This window comes from Nicotiana tabacum, chromosome 8 (genome assembly GCF_000715075.1).
Source record: "Nicotiana tabacum cultivar K326 chromosome 8, ASM71507v2, whole genome shotgun sequence".
In the NCBI taxonomy this organism is placed as follows: domain Eukaryota; kingdom Viridiplantae; phylum Streptophyta; class Magnoliopsida; order Solanales; family Solanaceae; genus Nicotiana; species Nicotiana tabacum.
The window spans coordinates 193,775,795-193,798,179 of record NC_134087.1 but is presented as its reverse complement, the minus strand read 5'-3'; the positions used below and the strand labels follow the sequence as shown (position 1 = coordinate 193,798,179).

At 36.8% G+C, this 22,385-nt stretch overlaps 3 non-coding genes across 3 annotated transcripts; all 3 read right to left on the bottom strand.

The window, feature by feature from the left end:
• Positions 1-21,520: 21,520 nt before the first annotated feature.
• On the bottom strand, positions 21,521-21,605 carry LOC142163696 (small nucleolar RNA snoR77Y). The gene has a single exon (XR_012694638.1). It is a non-coding gene; the product is annotated as a small nucleolar RNA snoR77Y (small nucleolar RNA).
• A 145-nt stretch (positions 21,606-21,750) lies between these two features.
• LOC142163697 (small nucleolar RNA snoR77Y) lies at positions 21,751-21,834 on the bottom strand. The gene has a single exon (XR_012694639.1). It is a non-coding gene; the product is annotated as a small nucleolar RNA snoR77Y (small nucleolar RNA).
• A 62-nt stretch (positions 21,835-21,896) lies between these two features.
• Positions 21,897-22,051, bottom strand: LOC142163706 (small nucleolar RNA snoR2/U65). Its single transcript, XR_012694648.1, has one exon. It is a non-coding gene; the product is annotated as a small nucleolar RNA snoR2/U65 (small nucleolar RNA).
• Between the last annotated feature and the right edge of the window lie 334 nt (positions 22,052-22,385).

Here is a 22,385-nt window from a genome sequence, read left to right as displayed (position 1 = left end):
GAGGGCCTCGACAACAACATGACTTGTGGAGCTGTAAACTTTGCATGTATTCTAGCTTGTTCCACTTATAATGAGATTGCTGAAACAACTGTGTGTAGATGTTCTAAATCAATTGCTGACCTATGGATATTAGATAGTGGAGCCTCAAATCACATGACATATAGAAAGTCCTTTTTAAAAAATGTCAGAACCTTACCCTATCCTTTCCTGGTCACCCTACCAAATAGATATAGAATGAAAGTGACAGAGATTGGAGATGCATTCCTTGGTCCTATGTTAACTTTAGTTAGAGTTCTCTATGTACCCACTTTCAAGTACAACCTTATCTCTATTCATTCCTTAACTGATTATCTCAATTGCATAGTTAACTTCAGCAAATACCTTTGTATGATGCAGGCCCCTTCAATGAAGAGGCCTCTGGAGATTGGTAAGGCAAGAAGTGGATTGTACTTCCTTTGCCCTGAGTGTCATGGATGTTCAGAATCTGGTTCTTTTTCTGTTTCTGTGAACCTTTGTTCTCATCCTTATTTTCCTGCATTGACTGATGTTGTATATACAGGAAAGAGTCACAATTCACCTATGAAGTCCTTGTCAAGTGTAAATAAGTCATCTCAGTCACACAACAATGTCAATGTCAATGTAAATACCCTTCACTCAAGCAATAAAACTGACTTTTCCTCTGATGAGATTTCTCTTCTGTTATCCTTATCATCTCATAAAGATAATAATGAACATCTATGGCATAACAGACTAGGTCATGTACCTTTTGTGAAAATGAGAACTATTTCCACTATACCCGTTGAACTTTCCCACAAACAGCCATTCACTTGCCATGTCTGTCCCATGGCAAGGCAGACAAGACTACCCTTCAGTCAAAAAACATCATCTACCACCAAAATATTTGATCTCTTGCATATAGACCTATGGGGTCCCTATCACATAACAACTTATGACAATTACAAATACTTCCTTGCAGTGGTAGATGATTTTAGTAGATCAACCTGGACTCATCTCTTGAGTAGTAAAAGTAACACTCTCCAAGCCATCAAATCCCTTATTTCCATGATTGAAAACCAGTTCAATGCATCAGTCAAGGCTGTTAGGTCAGACAATAGGCTGGAATTTATGAACAATGAAGCCATGTTATATTTCCAAGAAAAGGGTATAATCTATCAGAAAACTTGCCCATATACACCACAACAAAATGGTGTGGTTAAGAGAAAGTACAAGTACTTATTAGAAACAGCCAGAGCCTTACTTTATCAATCCAAATTACCAATGAAATACTGGGGAGAGTGTATTCTGACTGCTACATATTTGATAAATAGATTGCCTTCTTCAATTCTTAACAACAAATGCCCATTTGAACTCCTTTATAACAGAAAACCAACCTACTCACACCTTAGAAACTTTGGTTGCATGTGTTATGCCACTATACTCAAAACTCACAAAGACAAATTTGAACCTAGAGCTACTCCTCATGTATTTGTAGGGTATCCCTTTGGAACCAAAGGATATAGAGTTTTCAATTTAGCCACAAAGAAGGTACATGTGTCCAGAGATGTTATATTTCATGAAAACATTTTTCCTTTTGCCACTTCTCCTAAACACTTTTCCTTCCCTTCTGTGTTGCACATGATAAATCACAATTACTCTTGTCCCTATTCCACAGTAAATTCATTTGACTGTCATTGCTACCATGATAGGGATGCACCAGATTCTGTCACTGAAAGTCCCATATCTGATACACCAGATAATAATCATCTGTCACACTCTACAGATATACCAAATCACACTCCATATGAAAAATCAAAATCCAGAACCAAATACCTCACCTGAAGTGCACCCAGAATTACATATAACACCATCCAACCAAACACCACATGACATGGAACCTATTGTTGATCAAGCAACCAATTACCACAGAAGGTCAAGCAGGACCCTTAGCACACCCTCACACCTCAAAAACTATATCTATACACTACCAAACTTGCAGACAAACAGTCACTTGAACAACACCACAAATCCTGAACACCAGTCACCTCATAATTCATTAACTGCCCTTTTCTCAAATCACCATTCTGTATTTTTTAATACATTGAGCCATGATAGTTAGGAATTAATTAAGAACATATCACATGATTGTGAACCATACTCTTATGAGGAGGCAACCTTGAATCCTGCCTGGCAAGTAGCAATGACACAAGAATTTGAAGCCTTATATGCTAACCATACTTGGGATCTAGTTAAGTTGCCTGCAAGAAAGAATGTCATAGGGTGCAAGTGGGTGTACAAGATAAAGCGCAAAGCAGATGGTAGTATGGAAAGATACAAGGCAAGGCTTGTGGTAAAGGGATACACACAAGAAGCTGGGATTGACTACACAGAAACTTTCTCCCCAGTGGTGAAGATGACCACTGTTAGAGCCCTGATTAGCATTGCAGTGAAGAAAGGATGGGACCTCTATCAACTGGATATCAACAATGCATTCCTGCATGGAGACTTGCATGAGGAGGTATACATGGAGATTCCACAGGGTCTGAAGGTAGAGGACACACAACTTGTGTGCAGATTAAGGAAGTCCTTATATGGTCTTAAGCAAGCCAGTAGACAGTGGTATGACAAGCTAGCAGAATCCCTGTATTCTAAAGGTTTTAGGCATTCAACGAATGATTACTCCTTGTTCTACAAAAAGCAAGGTGAGTCATCAGTGTTTGTAGCTGTATATGTTGATGTGTGATCCTTATTGGAACCAATCTTGAGGAAATTAAAGAACTGAAGACTTACCTACACAATCAGTTCAAAATAAAGGACTTGGGCAAATTACATTACTTTTTGGGGCTAGAGATGCTTTACAAAGATGATGGAGTGTTGATCTCCCAAAGGAAGTTCACCACTAATCTTTTGAAAGAATATGATTGCATGGGGTATTCTGCTGTTTCATCTCCACGGGATTCATTAGCCAAGCTGAAAGCTGAAGAGGGCCCTTTGATGTCTGATCCATACTACTATAGAAAGCTAGTTGGAAAGCTCAACTTTCTCACAAACACAAGGCTAGACATTGCATACAGTGTACAACACCTAAGTCAATTCATGCAGGCACCAAGAGAGCCTCACTTGAAAGCTGCTATACATGTACTCAGGTATATAAAGAAAGACCCTACTCTGGGCATTTTTCTGTCCAATGATCCTTCCTAAAAGATCATAGCCTACTGTGATTCAGACTGGGCAGCATGTCCTGACTCAAGGAGATCTGTAAGTGGGTATCTAGTGCTCTTTGGAGGTAGCCCCATCAGTTGGAAGTCAAAAAAGCAAACTACTGTCTCATTATCTACTGTCTCATTATACAAAGCACATAGAGGTTGATTGTCATTTTGTGCGAGATAAACTACACGATGGTCTGATTACGCTTCATCACATTTCCACTCATGATCAATTAGCTGATATTCTAACAAAGGCTCTCACAGGAATCAAACATTCAGACCTTCTACACAAGTTGGCAGTGAACTCCTCACCTCCAACTTGAGGGGGGGTATTGAGGTTAATGTATTTTTGTAGTATGTCAGTGTATTGTATTTAATAGTTAGTTAGTTAGTCATAGAAGGGTAGTATAGTCATTAGCTATGATTGTTTCACACACGTGTATATATGTACTGTCTTTCAGCAATTACAATATATAGAAAAGAATCCTCAATTTCTCCCTTTCTAGAATCTTCTTATTCTTCTCTTTATGGCATCTCAAGGTCGACCAACAATGGAGGTTGGCCTCCCATGCCAACTTCATTTTTTGACAGAGGAAATGGAGAATTGAATGTGGAGCAAATGGGGGCTCTGTCGGGGAAGACGACGAGGAATGAGAAGGGCCATATCTTTCTCCCTTTATATAAACTAGTATCCATACTAGCGCGTTGCGCGAAGAATATTAAATATATATTTTCATAAGAAAATGTATATTGAAAAATACGGTAAATATAAAGGAGCGTGGAAATGCTATTATTTTTGGAACATGTAAATGCAATGAATATTCATAGAATGAAGTCATAAAGAAATACAATTACGAACATATTGTATGTCATGCATTTTTTTCTTTAAACTCAAAAAACACAGTCATCAGTCAAACTTTAACCAGCATATACAAGTTCGAATATCAGTATATATTCTCATAACTACAGTTTCAGTCAAATCTTTCTTACCCAATTATTTTTTTACTACACTGTGATATATATCGAATTAAGAAAAAGGTTTTCCTTAACTTGGTAAATGTAAAATTGCACTTATTTACACTATACAAATCAAATATAGTGGACTCCAAATTTTGTTACAATATACCGGTCTTTGCCATATAAGTGCAGATAGATTTCCTTTTTGTTTAACCAAAAAATAGAATTTTAGTCAAAGCTAGAATTTAGAAGAACACGGGTTACTGATAATCAAAAGAATGTATAAAAGAAATTGACTTTCAACAACAACAAGATGATCAGAAGAAAGCAAAGTAAATTAGTATATTCCAATAGTATTCTCTGTCCTTACAAATGTTCAGCATTCTCCCTTTTATAATGGTTTTTTTGGAGATATATGTATTGCCTTTGTCTTAATAAGGCAATTATGGGTAATAAATGACAATAAAAGAAACGTTACTCAATTATTTATATTAAATACAAATTCTTAACGTACTCAGTATTTAATATATGTTAAATACTGAATTTGGACTCTCATGCGTTGTCAGATTCATTTCCTTGATTCTTCTTGATCTTTGAGCTTTAAATGACTTAAATAGATACGGGCGCCGAACTATTTGAATAACTGCCCGTGCCTCTTTCATCACCTTCTCTCGTATCTATTGTTGCTCGTGCCTTTTGGCTAATTATAACTCTTTGACCATTTGACTAATCCATGTGTCATGACACGTCACCTCCAATATGCAAACTCAATTTTTCCCAATACAGATAATCCCCCCACTTTCCATTTATTTATCAATTAAATATTTGGGAAGTGGATTTCATTAAAAAGGGAATTTATGTCATCATTAATGCTATGACAACATTGACGCTTCAATTGTCTCTTCTATTAAATGCTCTATACACGTGTCATTCTCCCATCGGCTCTGCAGTTTTGCAGCCTTTTTTCAAGGCTTTTACAGATCCACTATTCACGAAGAGCTAGTTGCCTTTATTATAGGCTTTCCATCATTACACTTCTTGCCTTTGACGGTCGTTTTCTCGCATAAATATAACCTTTTTCTCTTATCCTCTTCTTCATAAAATTTTATTGAATACTTTATTCTTCGATACTGTTCACTTCTTCCTTAATTCGACCTTCTTCATCATGTCTTTTTCAAATCCTAACCCTATAAGAGTTCCTATCTCGGATAACTTCCCCAATGCCCCTGTAGACATAGAAGGGGTAGGGGTGGTAGACTCCGTAGTTTAGGGTTTGCCCGCGGCGGCAGTTCTTCTGCTGGTTCTTCTATACCTTCCTCTAGTTCTGGTACTCCCTCTAGAATTAGAGGTTCTTTTACTCAGAAATCATCTTCTAAGGGTAAAGAAATTTCTGAACATTTACAAGAACCTTTGATAGAAGAGATAGTTCCTAGCGACTTATCTTTTACCCATGACAGAGAATCACTTCAAAAACAAGTTTCTGAGTTGAGTCGTGTCGATACCTACCCTACCATGATTACAGAGGTTTTAACCCCCATAGTTTGTAACGACTGTCATTGAATAGTGACTTCCCAATTGTTGTTCCTAATCCAAATTAAAGAATTACTTCTTATATGACTGATTTTTCTTTCGTTTATACTTATCCCTTTACTCTAGGATTTAAACCAGCCATTGATCCAGTAATTCTTGATTTTTGCCATTTTTTCCAAGTTTGTTCAGCACATATCGGCCCACTCATTTGGAGAGTTGTGGCTTGCTTAAGACATTTATCAAACAAGGCGGGTGTTGATTTTACTTTTCCTCATCTAAGTCATCTTTACTCCCCCAGGCTCTATCGCATCGGTGCTTTTACTTTAGTAGCTATAGGTAAAAGGGTTTTATTAAGCCCAGAAGGTGATAAAGATCGTGGCTGGTATGCTCGATTCGTTGCTGCCCCCACTGTTGGTTTAGTGGGTGAAGAAAACGTTCCTTTTCCCGAGAAATGAAATTTTGCACGTAAGTCTTTTATTCTTCTCGTACCTTTTTCTTTCAATTTTGATATTTTTTTAATTTTCACTCCCTCTCCTTTTTGTAGCAATCATAGGAGTTGTGGATAAAGTTCCCAACTTTCGTGGTTAGGTAGACAAATTATTGAAGGCCGAGCCTATGGAGGCCAGGTCCTAGAAATCTATCTCCAATCAGTACGGTTGGAAAGTGAAAACTCATGGTAAGAGTTTTTTTTTATATTTTCTCGTGTGTAAAATCTTCTATCTATTGCCTTAATTTTCATCCTTCTTTTTGTCAGGATTTTTAATTCGAGGCATTTCTGCCGAAGCAGTTGCGGCCTCTCGAACCTCTACAGGAGCTCAACTCACTTTAAGGAAAGCTCAGGACATACTTGTGAAGAGGAAAACCGCTGAAGAAGATTCCGAGGAGGAAGATAAAAATGGCTCTTTGATAAAGGCTAAGGGCTAAGAGACGTGTTATGTTCGATGATGAGGCTGAAGTCTCTCCCCGTGCCTCTTCTGCCGAGCCTGTTCATCTCGTCTCTGATGACGATGTTACCCCCCAAGATACTCGTGAATCCACTGACCAACTTTTTGCTAGTGGTTTTGATAGTGGTGATCTCGGGCTTGTTTTAGATAAAGTACCTTTATCGACTTTTTCATCACCCGTGCCTGTGATTCCTTCTTTACCGGCCCCAGTTATTTCCGTTCCTTCTTCTACTGCATTCACCTCTTCTCCGGCTCCTCCTTTGGTTATTCCCCCTCCTATTGTTCATCATACTGAAGTTGGTTCTACGAGCAGAACTACTGTCATGAGGAGCGTGACTATTGAAGTTCCCGCCAATAGCAGCCTTTTGAGAAAATCTGGTCAGGCAGACGTTTGGCTTGAGCCTTTAATTAGCTCAATTGAAAAAAGAGAAGATGAATAGCCATAGCTGCTTGACTTTGATGAACGACATTGTTCATGCTACTTTGAAGGTATTTTCCTCCTTTATTTAAAAAATTTTCTTTTTCTTTTTACTCTTGGATTTTTACTTTCCTTCTTTATTATTTTCCGGCCAACCTCATTGGTACAGAGTTGATGGGCAAAATTTCTCTTTTAGAAAAGGTGGTCTGTGACTCTGAGAAAATAATTCTTGAGGCCGAGAAAGTGACTCGTGAAGCTCAACTAGAAGTGGCTAACTGGAAAGGGCAATTTGATAGTGCACAAATTGCCATTGAAGATATGCAAGAGAATAGGAGTAACCTGGAGCAGCAGGTGCGTGCATTGACTTTGGAATTGGCAGTGTCCAAGGCTTCTTCAAGCCAAGCAGAGAAGGACAAAGAATGCCTTGAGTCTTCTTTCTTAGATCAGCTATCTAAGGCAGATGAGGAGATTAAAGAGTTGAAAGCACTTCTGAGTCAAAAGGAGGTTTATGAAAAGAATCTTGCACAGATCTTGACTCAAACTCAAATGGACTTGAGGGCCTCTACTGATAAAATCCATGCTTTGGAAAGTTCCAATGCCTCTCTTCAAATCTCCTTCAATTCCACCCTGGCTGAAAATAAAGAACTCAAAAGTGAAATTGTTGTTTGGGAAAGAGACTACGAGCTTCTCGAGGATAAAATGGTTGTTGAGGTAAGTTGGACTTTTCTGAACTCTCGTCGTGATGCCTTAACCGAGGCTAGCCAAGAGAACTTTTATTTAGAGTCAGAATTGGCTAAAGTCATGGAGACTATTGAGAAGGCTCAACAACCACTGGACTTTCCATCTCCCGCAATTGAGGCTCCCGTGGCTGAAGCTCCCGAAACTGATGTAGCCTTGGCTCAAATTCCTGAAGTTGAAGCTACCGTGGATCAAGATCCCGAAGGTGAAGCTTCCGTGACTCTTGTTCACCTCATCGAGCCTGTTGTTTCAAGTCAAGTTGACACCGTTCTTGTGGCTGCTCCTTCTGATGTTGGCACCGTTACTTCTGATGCTCCTGCCTCCCAGTGACCAGTTTTTATAACTTAACTTGGTTTTTTGTTTTTTTTTGTTTTTGGAAGATAATGATCAAACCCTTAGTTTGTTTTTAAAGATTTTTTAGAAGGAAAAAGTCCCCAGTTCTTATTATGGGGCATCTATACAAAACAATTTTGATGACTAAGTTTATACTTTGTCTTTAGATTTTAAATATATTAAGAAGTTTTTATTACTTCTATTCGTTCTATTCTTGCCTTTTATTTTTAAGGAATTAAAGAATAGCTTATTTTTTATCCCTTGAAAATTCTCTATGATTAATCTCATGACTTAATAACATGAGTTTTATAAAAGAGAGCCCTTTTATATTTTCGACACTTAATGAAGAAGACGTCTCAACTTCATAATGGTGTTATAATACGATGAAAGGAATAGGAACACACATGTTTTGTTTGAAATAACTTTGACATGTTTTTATTTATGAACCTTGACAAGTTTTTGAATAATACTTTACATGTATTTGGATTACATCTATAGCATTCTCGTAACTCTTTTTCTTGTAACAGATTTTTACAAAAAAAAAAATAATACACACAAGGCTTTTCCTTATAACCCGTTTCAGTACATAGTTATTACCCCTAACTCCATGTATTAGGAAGGGTTTGAGAAGTGACTCCATTGTTCTCATGAGAAAGAACACTATGATGAATGCCATAGCTCTTCATTGTCTTAATGGGAAAGAACACTATGGTGAATGTTATAAATGTCGTAACTTCGTAACTTTTGCTCTGCACTTGTTTCTTCTAAGCTTGATTTTTTCCTCAAATCTTTGCTTGATTTTTACACATATGTCTGTGTATATTATGTAGTCCCCCAAGTGTTTGAGCGTTGAAGTTTGAAGCCTCGAGCACTTGTTTGTTTCTCTCATCTTGGTCCTTTTCCTGAAAAGAAAAAACATACGGGACTCGGAGGGACGATTATAGATGAAGACTGCATAACCCGTTTTCGTTTCTATCAGAATAATTGTAACCCTAGGCCAGGAATTTTAGGTTACTCTGTGTGCCTTACAGGTCGTGACTCATCATTTAGTACGGTCTAGCTTTTGGCCTATCATCTAAAATCGTTAGTAAAATTAATAATTCAAAAATAAAATTTAAAATGGTTATACCTGACCGTGGGTTTTCCTTAGAAATAGTATCTCTTCAAATGAACAACATTCCAATGTGAAGGCAGTATCTTGCAATCCATTGTTTCCAGTTCATATGCTCCCTTTCCTGCAACATCACGAATTCTGTAGGGTCCTTCCCATGTTGGACTTAATTTCCCTGAGTTAGTTACCTTTGTAGATTGAAAGATCTTTTTAAGCACGAAGTCCCCAATTTGAAGAATCTGAGGCGCGCTTTTCGGTTGTAATATCGTTCAATGACTTGCTTTTGTGCTGCCATCCTTATTAATGTAGCTTCTCTTCTTCCCTCGAGTAAATCAAGATTGAACCGCATCTCTTCGCTATTAGACTCCTCCATTGCTTGCATGAACCATGTGCTCGGCTCTCCTATCTCAACTAGAATCAAGGCTTCGGCTTCGTAAACCAACGAGAATGGTGTTTCGCCCGTACTTGTTTTAACAGCTGTTCGATATGCCCATAAAACCCCAGGTAATACTTCAGGCCAGTTACCTTTTGCTTCTTGTAAACGCTTCTTCAAATTGTTAATGATAATTTTGTTTGTTGACTCTGCCTGCCCATTACCCACTGGATGGTATGGTGTCGACGTAATCCTTTTAATTTGCCAGCTTTGAAAAAATTTTGTGATCTGAGCTCCAATTAATTGAGGGTCGTTATCACATACGATCTCCTTTGGTACGCCGAATCGACATATGATATTTTTCCAAATAAAATCTCTAACTTCCTTTTCTCGCACCTATTTGAAGGTGCCTGCCTCTACCCATTTAGTAAAATAATCAGTGAGAACAAGCAAAAATTTTACCTGCCCTTTTGCTTGCAGTAATGGACCCACAATATCCATTCCCCATTTCATAAATGGCCATAGTGCAATGAACAGATGTAACAATTTCGCAGGTCTATGCATATTGTTATCGTACATTTGGCATTTATCACATTTGGCAACGAAACTTTCTGCCTCCTCTTCCATTTTAGGCCAGTAATAACCTGTACAAATCAAGGTTCTTACCAGTGATCTTCCACCTGCGTGATTCCCGCAATGACCCTCGTGTACTTCTCTCATTACATACTCTGTTTGCGAAGGTCCAAGACATCTTGCTAATGAACCACCGAATATTTTACGATATAAATTGCCTTGTTTTAAGCAGTACCGAGCATCTTTTCTTCGAAGCGCAAGAGCCTTTTTCTTGTCATCAGGAACGGTTCCGTACTGCAAAAAAGCAACAATTTCATTCCTCCAATCCCAAGTTAAATTATTAAAATTTACCTCGTTAACATCAGGATCAAGAACTAAATGAAATAAATGTATCACTAAGGCATTTGCATCGTTTGCCACGTCGACCGCAGATGTGAGATTAGCTAGGGCGTCTGCTTCAAGATTTTCGTCCCTGGGTATTTATCTAATTTTCCAATCTTGAAATTGTTTTATCAATTCCCGTACTTTCTCCAAATACTGCTGCATCCTTGCTTCCCTGGCTGTATAAGTCCCCAGCATTTGATTAACTACGAGTTGTGAATCACTTTTGATTATAATCTGATTTATTCCAAGCTCCCTTGCCAATTCTAAACCTGCAATCATAGCTTCATATTTTGTCCCGTTGTTAGTTATGGAATGATATTTGATAGCTTGTCGAATGGTTTCACCCATAGGTGGTACCAATACACTCCCAAACCTGCTTCTCTCACATTAGATGAGCCATCAGTGAATAAAGTCCAAGTTCTTGGGTTAGCTCCATTGAACACCTGCAATTCTTTCTCTGCTTCTAACTGTATTCCATAACTAAAATCAGCCACGAAATCTGCTAATACTTGTGATTTTATAGCAGTTCTAGGTTGGTATGCAATTTCGTATTCACTTAACTCTATTGCCCACTTAGCTCACCTATCTGATAACTTATGCTTATGTAATATGTTACGTAAAGGGTAGGTAGTTACCACAATAATAGGATGACACTGAAAATAAGGTCTTAACTTTCTAGATGCCATGATTAATGCAAGGGCAAGTTTTTGTAATTGAGGATACCTCGTCACTGCATCTAACAAAGATTTACTTACGTAATAGATAGGGGATTGTTTACCTTGCTCTTCTCGGACCAAAACAGCGCTTACCGCCACTTCCGAAATAGCGAGGTAGATGAGTAGCTTTTCCCCAGCCTTTGGTTTTGCCAATAAAGGTGGATTTGATAAGTAAGTTTTCAAATTCCTAAGTGCTTGTTGACATTCCTCATTCCATTCAAAATGATCCTGCTTCTTTAGAGCTGAGAAGAATTTGAAACACTTCTCTGATGATTTTGATATGAATCTTCCCATAGTCGCAATTCTCCCTGTTAATCTTTGAACTTCTTCTTTGTTTGAAAGTATATCAGGGATTTCCTCAATGGCTTTAATCTGTGAAGGGTTTACTTCAATTCCACGGTTAGAAATGAGAAAACCCAAAAACTTACCTGATGCAACACCAAATGCACATTTTTCGGGATTTAACTTCATATTAAATTTGCGCAAAATTGAAAATGTGTCAGATAAGTGTGATATGTGATCTTTCGAGTATTGAGTTTTAACAAGCATATCATCTATATATACCTCCATAGTCTTTCCTAAATATTCCTGAAACATTTTGGTTACTAACCTCTGATACGTTGCCCCTGCATTTTTTAGACCAAAGGGCATTACTTTATAACAGTAAGTCCCTCTGTCTGTTATGAACGAAGTTTTTTCTTCATCTCCCGGATCCATTTTAATCTGATTATAACCTGAATATGCATCTAGAAAACTTAGTAATTCGTGACTTGCAGTTGCATCAATCAATTGATCTATATGAGGTAGCGGAAAAGAATCTTTAGGGCAGGCTTTGTTAAGATCTGTATAATCTACACAGACCCGCCACTTACCATTTTTCTTCGGAACCACAACAGTGTTAGCTAACCAATTAGGATACTTTACCTCTCGAATGGAACCAATTTTTAACATTTTTTGGGCTTCTTCTTGAATCACCTGATTATTGAAAGATCCTTGCTTTCTCTTCTTTTGCTTCACAGGAGGATATGATGGATCTTCATTTAGTTTATGAGTCATCACCTCCGGTGGAATTCCAGTCATGTCTGAGTGGGACCAAGCAAAGCAATCCATATTAGTTTTCAAAAATTCAATTAACTTACCTTTCATTCCTTGGTCAAGATTAGCTCCAACATAGACTTTTTTATCAGGCCATCAAGTATATAACACGACATGCTCTAATTCATATATTGTTGTTTTGATATTTTCATTCTCTTCTGGTTCTTGAATGGTGTCAGGCCTTGAATCTACATCTGTCTGTCCTTGTTCAATTGAGGTTTGTGTTGTGATGTCCTTAACTGCCTTCCATGATTGCTATTTACCTTCACTTCTCGTGCTTGTGTCTGCAACGGAGTTGATAGCCCTGGACGTATGTTGATCCCCACGAATTTGGCAGATTCCCCATGGCGAAGGAAACTTAATAACCTGATGCAAGCTTGAAGGAACAACATCCATTTCGTGGATCCATGGTCTCCCAAGAATCATGTTGTAAGCCATTTCCATGTCTACTACTTGGAACTTTGTATCCTTCACGATCCCTTCAACAAATGTGGTGAGTGTTACCTCTCCTTTCATGACGACACTGGAATTATCAAATCCAGATAGAGTATGCGCCTTTAGTATTATTCTTTCTTCAGCTTGCATCTCACGTAATACTCTTAGCAAAATAATGTTCACGGAACTACCTGGATCAATCAAAACTCGTTTCACATTAGTATCAACACAATTAGAGATATTACCAGTGCATCGTTATGAGGGGTTAATATGTCGTCAGCATATGCATCATTGAATGTAATATTGTCTTCTTCCAGAACCTGCCGCACCTGTTTCCCTTGGGTAATAGTTACTTTGGAAACTTTGTTGGCTGCAGTATATGATACACCATTGATGTCTTCACCCCCACTTATAACGTTAATGGTTCTTTTGGGAGAAGGGGGTTTTGGAGGTTCCTGCCTGTTCTTCATATAAGCTTGCTTGCCTTTCTCACTGAATAGCTCGGTAAGATATCCTTGTTTTAATAAATGATCAACTTCACTTTGTAAAAATCTGCAATCTGCTGTTTTATGCCCGTGGTCATTATGGAACTCGCACCAATGGTCAGGGTTGCGCCTGTTTGGATTCGATCTCATTTCCTTTGGCCATCGAACCTTATCTCCCACGCTTCTCAAAACGGCTACGAGCTCAGAGGTGCTGACATTAAAGTTGTAACCTCTAAATCTCGCTTTTAAACTTCTATCATCGTCCCGTGACTCATAGTTGTTTCGCTCGTTCCTAAATCCTGATGAAGGACCTGATTCTCTATTCCTTGGTATGTGATCGTGCCTTTGGTTGTCCTGTTTTGATCGTGAGTCTTTTCCCGCAGGTCCAATATAAGGCTCGTACCTATTTTTACCGGATCTTTTGTCGGTCTCTGCCCGTCTTGGACGTATATTTTCTTCTTTTTGAGATCGTGGCACAGTATCTTCCTCAATCCTCAACTTCGTGCTATACCTGTTATAAACATCATTCCACGTTGTAGCTGGGAATTCTCGAAAGCTTTCCTTGAGCCTCCTCGTAGCTTCCGAACTTTTTTCATTCAAATTGCTTGTAAAGGCTATAGCTGCCCAGTTGTCAGGTACACGTGACAACATCATTCTTTCACGTTGAAATCTGTCCACGAACTCTCTAAGCAATTCTGAATCTCCTTGCTTAATTTTGAAAATATCCTCCATTCTTTTTTTCACTTTTTGGGCCCCCGAGTGTGCTTTGATGAAAGAATCTGCAAGCTCAGCAAAAGAATTTATAGAATTGTCAGGTAGAAGAGAATACCATGTTAGTGCTCCTTTGATGAGTGTTTCCCCAAATTTCTTGACTAGTACCGATTCAATCTCCTGCTTAGTCAAATCGTTGCCCTTTACACCCGTTGTGAAGGCAGTCACGTGGTCTCGTGGGTCTGTTGTTCCATTATACTTTGGAATATCAGGCATTTTGAACTTTTTTGGGATTGGGAGTGGAGCAGCACTTGGCTTCCAGGGTTGTTGTGAATATCTATCCATATATACCCCCTTGATTATAGGTGGCACCCTAGGTATCTGCTCTATGCGTTCACTTTGCTCCTTGAGTTGTTTCTGCAAGGTTAGTACTAAAGTTTGCAAATCAGAATTAATTGTATTACCTGGTTCTCTCTCCTGCGATTTACTGGGAGTTCTACCGCTGCTTGAGTTAACAAGACCAGAACGAGGGTTTTCTATAGTGTTATTATTTGGAGTAGGTGCGGGTGTTGCAACAGGTAACTGGTTAATAAGTGCTGCAACAGCTCTGTTGACCTGAGCAGTAATTAATTTCTGCAAAGCTTCATCAGCGGCTTCCATGTTTTGAAATTGAGCATACTCGTTTGTTTGAGATTCATCAGAAGAACCCTTGCGAGATTGTCGTGGAGAGTCTTGCGGAGCAGGAACTTGAATGTTGATATTTTGTGGATCTCCCTGACTTTGTTGGTTTTCTTGGTTTCCTTGAATATTGTCATCGTTATTCGACATAGTTGATGCAACAAGGAAGGTTAGGTGAAAAGAAAATAGATTATCAGATTTTCGATAACGGAACCAATTTGTTTAACCAAAAAATAGAATTTTAGTCAAAGCTAGAATTTAGAAGAACACAGGTTACTGATAATCAAAAGAATGTATAAAAGAAATTGACTTTCAACAACAACAAGATGATCAGAAGAAAGCAAAGTAAATTAGTATATTCCAATAGTATTCCCTGTCCTTACAAATGTTCAGCATTCTCCCTTTTATAATGGTTTTTTTTGGAGATATGTGTATTGCATTTGTCTTAATAAGGCAATTATGGTAATAAATGACAATAAAAGAAACGTTACTCAATCATTTATATTAAATACAAATTCTCTAACGTACTCAGTATTTAATATATGTTAAATACTGAATTTGGACTCTCATGCGTTGTCAGATTCATTTCCTTGATTCTTCTTGATCTTTGAGCTTTAAATGACTTAAATAGGTACGGGCGCCGAACTATTTGAATAACTGCCCGTGTCTCTTTCATCACCTTCTCTTGTATCTGTTGTTGTTCGTGCCTCTTGGCTAATTATAACTCTTTGACCATTTGAATAATCCATGTGTCATGACACGTCACCTCCAATATGCAAACTCAATTTTTCCCAATACACTTTTGTTTCTATCTTAATAGTATGTCCCAAGTTTTAATAGTAAAGCTCAAAAAAGTCCTCAAGAAACTCAAAAATTTAAAAAACCATCGGGAAGGTTGTGCTTGAATTATAATAGTTGCTACAATCATGAGCAGGGTTTAGTAGAGTCATTTGCAGGTTTAGATATCTCAGTATAGGACTCAGACTTACATTACATGTAGGGGTCGTTTAGTAGGGTGCATAAGAATAATGATGAATATGGTGTATTAGTAATGCTGGTATTAGTTACGCTTGCATTAGTTATGCTGGTATTAGTTATGTTGACATATTTCTTATCCATTGTTTAGTTTGATGTATTAAAGCATTGCACAATTTCTAAAAGAATTGTTTGTTTACAAAAATGCCCTCAAAACTAGCCCACACTCTAACATTTTAAAAGAAACATATGTTGAGAAATGTTTTATATGAAAAAGTTTTAAAAAAATTATTTTATTTGTCTACCTATATTGTAAAATAAAATTAAATATTTATTTATAAAAAAATTATTTATTTATTTACTAGGGATATAATTTTATTTCTCACTATTTGGATTATTTTGAACTTGCATTAATATATTAACTAGCATATTTTAATCAAGCATAAATTTTGAAGGACAATTTTGTCTTTAACTAAGCTAATGCATGCATTAAAACCCATTGCATTGCTAATACCATTGTTTTCTATGCATTAGTTATGCATAGGATAATACCAAATAGGATGTATAACTAATGCTTGCATAACTAATGCATAGGTTCAAAATGTCTACCAAACAATACATTATTAATACACAAAGCTAATGCATGCATTAACTTATCTAATGCATCCTACCAAACGACCCCGTAGTGTATTAGAGGAAGTAATTACTTGACACTGCAATGGCACCTATGAGGAAAATTCAAATCGAAATTTTCATATCCAATCTGAATTACCTGAACACCCACCCCTAATTGAAATAACTTAATAATACAAAAAATCTTTATACTACAATGTATAAAAGTTGAACTTCGAAAGCATAAATCGGCCTTAGGTAGATGCGCACTGTTGGCAACAGAGGCAGATATAGCGTGTAAATCACGGGTTCAATTGAACTTAATATTTTTGACATAGAATATAAATGTATATAAAATATTACTAAAATTTAAAATGTTAATATTACTTTTTGAACCTGTAATTTCTAAATTATACTCCCTCCGGTCCAAAATAAGTGATTTTTTCGCCTTTTTTTGTGGTCTAAAATAAGTGATTTTCCGGGTTTTAGAGTGAATTAATTATTTTTTTCCTACATTGCCCTTGGAGTAAATAATATTGGAGTATGTGTTAGGAGTATTTATGTGAAGAGATAGTAAAGGTTAATATAGTCAATTTCATTGCTAATTAATGTTAAAAGGTAAATTTCTTAATCTGTGTGAAAACAGCTAAAAAATCACTTATTTTGGACCGGAGGGAGTAATGAATTCAATGGTAAAAACACAAATGCTGAACCTATTAAATCTAAATTTTGAATCCCGCTATTATTGAAAACAGGTGCGATGCACTTTCTGCTTTCTACTAAAAACTAGCTAAAAGAATATTCTTTTTTTTACTAAACTTAGATCCTGTCAAAAGAATTAATTAGTAAAGCGCTTATCAAGATCTTGAGTCTTCCTATATAATATACAGCACCGATTATAAAAGCAAGTGATTCAACTTGCCATTGCAGTCCAATTTCGAAGGTACTTTTTTTATATTTATATTTTCTTCCTTATAGTGAAAGTACGTTATAGGTAAAAAAAATTCCCAGATATGTAGATGGTAGTCTCTCTCACTCTAATTTTCTTTTGTATTCTTTTCCAATGGAAAGGGTACTAAAGTATTTAGAAAAGGATATGCATATGGAAGTGAAGTTAAATAAAGAATTACTATGTGATATTGCTATTGAATTGGGAGTTTGGGAGGTTGAAGTGTTTTATAAATACTTTTTGAGTCTTCACCACGGAGGAAATAATCATAAATATTTACTCGTATTTAATGTGCATATCACATCAATAATAGCACGATGTATGTCTTCTGTATACTCTTTTATCATCTAATTATAATAGAGTATTATTTTAGTGATATCGAGTGTGAGTAAATTTTCATTGAAACATAAAGCTTCTAGATTCCGACAACAATTGATTTTGAGAGAAAATATTCATACTCACATTTGTGCTAAGTGACCTTTACTTATCAACGATCTAATCAGCAACAACAATATACTCAGTATAATCCCATAAGTGAGGTCTGAGGAGGGTAATGTGTACCCAAACCCTACTTTACCTGGCGAGATAGAGAGATTATTTCCAATAGACCGTCTACTCAAGAAAAGGTGAAAAGAGAGAAAGGAAGAAGAGGAAGGAGAAAGAAAGAATAGGGGGATAAAGTATGATAAGGAAAAGGGGGAAAAGACAACTACAACAACAACAACGAAACAACAAGTAAAAGAAAAAAATAGCATCACATAGTAACAAACTAGAAAATACGATACAGAGAGCGAATGAAAAAAAATAAGGGAGCTACTAATACTACTAAAAAGAACGGGGAACTCTCGACTACCTACTAGCAACTACCCTAATCTTCGAGACCCGCATCCTTCTATCCTGGGTCATATCCTCATCAGGGGACATACGCAGGAATTCTTGTAAGCGATGTCGAAATTTATAAAAAAAAAACTGAAATATAACTTTGATTGTCATATTTTTAGACAAGAAATAGTCTTAATCTATGGATTTTGTTGAGTCTTAAGCAAATATTTATAAAAGAAAAATATCTTAGTTGAGATTTGAACTTTTAACCTCTTGTAGAAAAATCAAGCACATTACCAACACACCAACACACAATTTATATCAAGTGGTGTCATTTTTTCTACTTAACGGTTTCCTATAGTATTAATACATATATTTAATAAAAAAATTCGACGAAGCAGTGTCGCGTGACACCGCTTCGATAAGCATAAATCCGCCCCTGATCCTCATTGAGCTGAAGTAGCGACATATCATGCCTAATCACCTCTCCTCAATACTTCTTCGGCCTTCCTCTATCACTTCTCATCCCCGTCACAGCCAACCTCTCACACCTCCTAACATGAGCATATGTATTCCTCATCTGCACGTGCCCAAATCATCTCAGTCTCAACTCTCGCATCTTGTCCTCCACGGAGGCCACTCCCACTTTGTCCCGAATAACTTCGTTCCTAATCTTATCTCTCCTGCAATGCCCACACACCCATCTCAGCATACTCATTTCTGCTACATTCATCCTGTGAACATGGGAGTTCTTGACTGGCCAACATTCAGCCCCATACAACATAGTAGGTCTAACCACCACTCTATAAAACTTACTCTTAAGTCTTGGTGGCACCTTTTTATCATACAAAACACCGGATATGAGCCTCCATTTCATCCACCCCGCTCCGATAAGGTGGGAGACCTCATCATCAATCTCCCCGTTTGCCTAATCACCTCTCCTCAATACTTCTTCGGCCTTCCTCTATCACTTCTCATCCCCGTCACAGCCAACCTCTCACACCTCCTAACAGGAGCATATGTATTCCTCATCTGCACGTGCCCAAATCATCTCAGTCTCAACTCTCGCATCTTGTCCTCCACGGAGGCCACTCCCACTTTGTCCCGAATAACTTCGTTCCTAATCTATCTCTCCTGCAATGCCCACACACCCATCTCAGCATACTCATTTCTGCTACATTCATCCTGTGAACATGGGAGTTCTTGATTGGCCAACATTCAGCCCCATACAACATAGTAGGTCTAACCACCACTCTATAAAACTTACTCTTAAGTCTTGGTGGCACCTTTTTATCATACAAAACACCGGATATGAGCCTCCATTTCATCCACCCCGCTCCGATAAGGTGGGAGACCTCATCATCAATCTCCCTGTTACCCTGTATTATAGACCCCAGATACATGAAACTACCCCTCCTCGGGATGACTTGGATATCAAGCTTCACATCTCTGTCAGCTTCATGAGTCTCGTCACTGAACTTACAGTCTAAGAATTCTGTTTTGGTCCTGCTCAACTTAAAACCTTTAGACTCTAGGATCTGCCTCCAGACCTCCAGCCTCGCATTGACCCTGTTTCTCGTCTCAATCAGCATTATGTCATCGGCAAATAACATGCACCATGGCACCTACTCTTGAATGTGCCCCGTCAGCACATTCATCGCCAGAGCAAATAAGAACGGACTAAGAGCCGATCCCTGGTGCAACACCATCACTACTGGGAAGTGATCTCAGTCACCTCCCATTGTCCTCTCCCGAGTCTTATCAAGGATCAAATCACGAAAACTTTTTCCTTTTTAATTCAATTTTCCCTCAGCTAGTTGTCTTGCCTTTTTTTCTTTTTTCTGATAAGATAAAAATGAGAGATATAGATACTCGAGGATATATTTAATTTTACACATATGTAATAGGTTATTGGTCACACCTTGACAAATCAGAAAGCGATGAAAGAAGACCTTAAATTAATTGAAATATCTCTGGCGAAACTTTCAAAATAGTAAAATGGAAAGGAGGGAATGTGCAAGTTTGATTCACGTGGCATTAGGGCAGGCTCAAGGCATAGGCCAATAAAACCTTTAATTGCTTAATTTTTTAATGCTAAGGTTAATAAATTACTTGATTTTAAAAATAAAACTTGAAAAATATTAAAATGTAGATATATGCTTGCTAGTGAACTAAAGGGTTCTTGCAATTCGATTGTGCAATTATACACTGCATTTGCAAGGCCCTATAAGGGTTGGTCTTTAAATATTGTCCCATTTTTGGAAAATTTTAAAAAATGACACCAAACTCACACATACTTAATTACTTATTGCTTTTCATGGATTTCTTTATAGGATTGATAAATTTTATGTTATATTTACTCTACATATATTGATATTTCCTCCGATCCATAATAAATAATTTTTTGGCTATTCTTTGTGGTCCAAAATAAGTAATTTTTTTAGATTTTAAAAATGAATTAATTATTTTTTTCCTACATTGACCTTGGAGTAAATAGTGTTATGTGTTAGAAATATTTATGTGAAGAGATAATAGAGATTAATATGATCAATTTCATTGCTAATTAATGTTAAAAGTGAGTTTTTTAATATGTATGAAAACAACCAAAAAATCACTTATTTTGGACCGGAGGGAATAATTGTTTACAAACTCTATCCAATGACATGTTTTTGTGTTAATTGCATTTGACTTATTTGTTTGATTATTCACAAACTTTACCTAGTTTGCATGATTTTGTGGGATATGACTTGATGTTTTATGCAATTAACCTGCCTGTTAAATTATAAATCAGATTAGTACAATTTTCTCAAGTTGTCTAACAAAGTATTTTCCGAAATTGCAATTGACCACCTGCTCTATACAACAACAACAACAACAACACAGTATAATTTCTTAATCAGGAGTGGAGGTTGCTTACCATCGCGTAAGCCCTCTTGTCTAAATCTGCTCTACATGATAACAAATTTGAAAATACACCTTCAAATACCAACACAAACCATCCCCAATCACCAAAGTTAGTCAAACAACGCCAAGAAGATCCACTTTGTCTTTTCAAAGTTTTCTAAGGACCAAATCACTAAATTAGAGTTTGAACTAAAATTTTCAGCACAAATTGTCCACATTCAAACAATTTCGACAATAATCGATTATTAAAATTCTAGGATTAGCAAATACTTCTAAGTAAAACTTTAAAAATCTTAATGATGTCCTCATTCAAACTAAATTCTCTTTGCTTGTCGGTACGAAACAAAAATAGAAAAAATATTTAATTTTAACGAACAGCTTTTTAGTAAAAAATTTAAGATTATTTTCTATCCCAAAAATAGTTAATGAATCGGCAGAATAAGGTGGCATCATGGTTATATTAATAATTAATATATGCGTACATTGGCAGTTCCACATAAACACATAGTAATTCGTAAAAAATACTATATGATGTTTAAAACAATTAAACTTAAATCCTCATAATTAAGAAATAAAGAAGTCTCAGATAGTCAATCTGACATCAATGTAATATTCAGACGGTAATTCCAGATATCAAAAAAATTCATCCTCATTGACTTCACTATACTACCTGCTTAAAAACAAATATTTTTTTAAAATAAGTCTTAGAAATATACTACAAATTAAGAAATATTTCTGCACAGTTCATGGGAAATAATATTATATTGATCAATAAATTAGACTTAAATTCATGAAAAAATAAGAAGGAAGCCTCAGATAGTAGATCTGACATCAATATTATGTTCAGACGGTAATTCCAAATATCAAAATTTTGATCCTCATTGGCTTCACTATGATTAATTATTATCTCTTCAAAAAAATTAAAAAAATAAAGCAATAATTTTTAAAAAAAATGTAATCGCACAAAACGGCTCCGTGGAAAAACCAAATATTCATCCACAGATTCCTATCAAAATGCGAAGCGTCAAAAAAACTTGATGTTGGTCCGATCATAGCATCGCCGGTCACTGCTATTTTTTTGCTACCGCCGACGTGGCACCGGACCAAGTAAATAATTAGCAATTACAAAACTTCAGAGACAATTGGAGAAGAAAAAACTTCAGATATTCGACTCCTAAATTCCTAATCCTAAAACCTATTAAAGCAAAAAAAGAGAAAGGAGATGATGAATTGGAAGGTGAATCGAATGGAGTTTAAATTGGTAGGTGTGGCTGCATGTGTTTATAAACCTAATTTTGAGGGCTGGTCTGCATTTAGGCCCATCATTTGATTGGGCTGACTTTCAAAATCGTGGATTAAGGGATGATTGACAGGAACGACCCGTAAGGGACTGGACCGAATGTCTTTAAAATATAAAAATAGCATGGACTGATCATTCA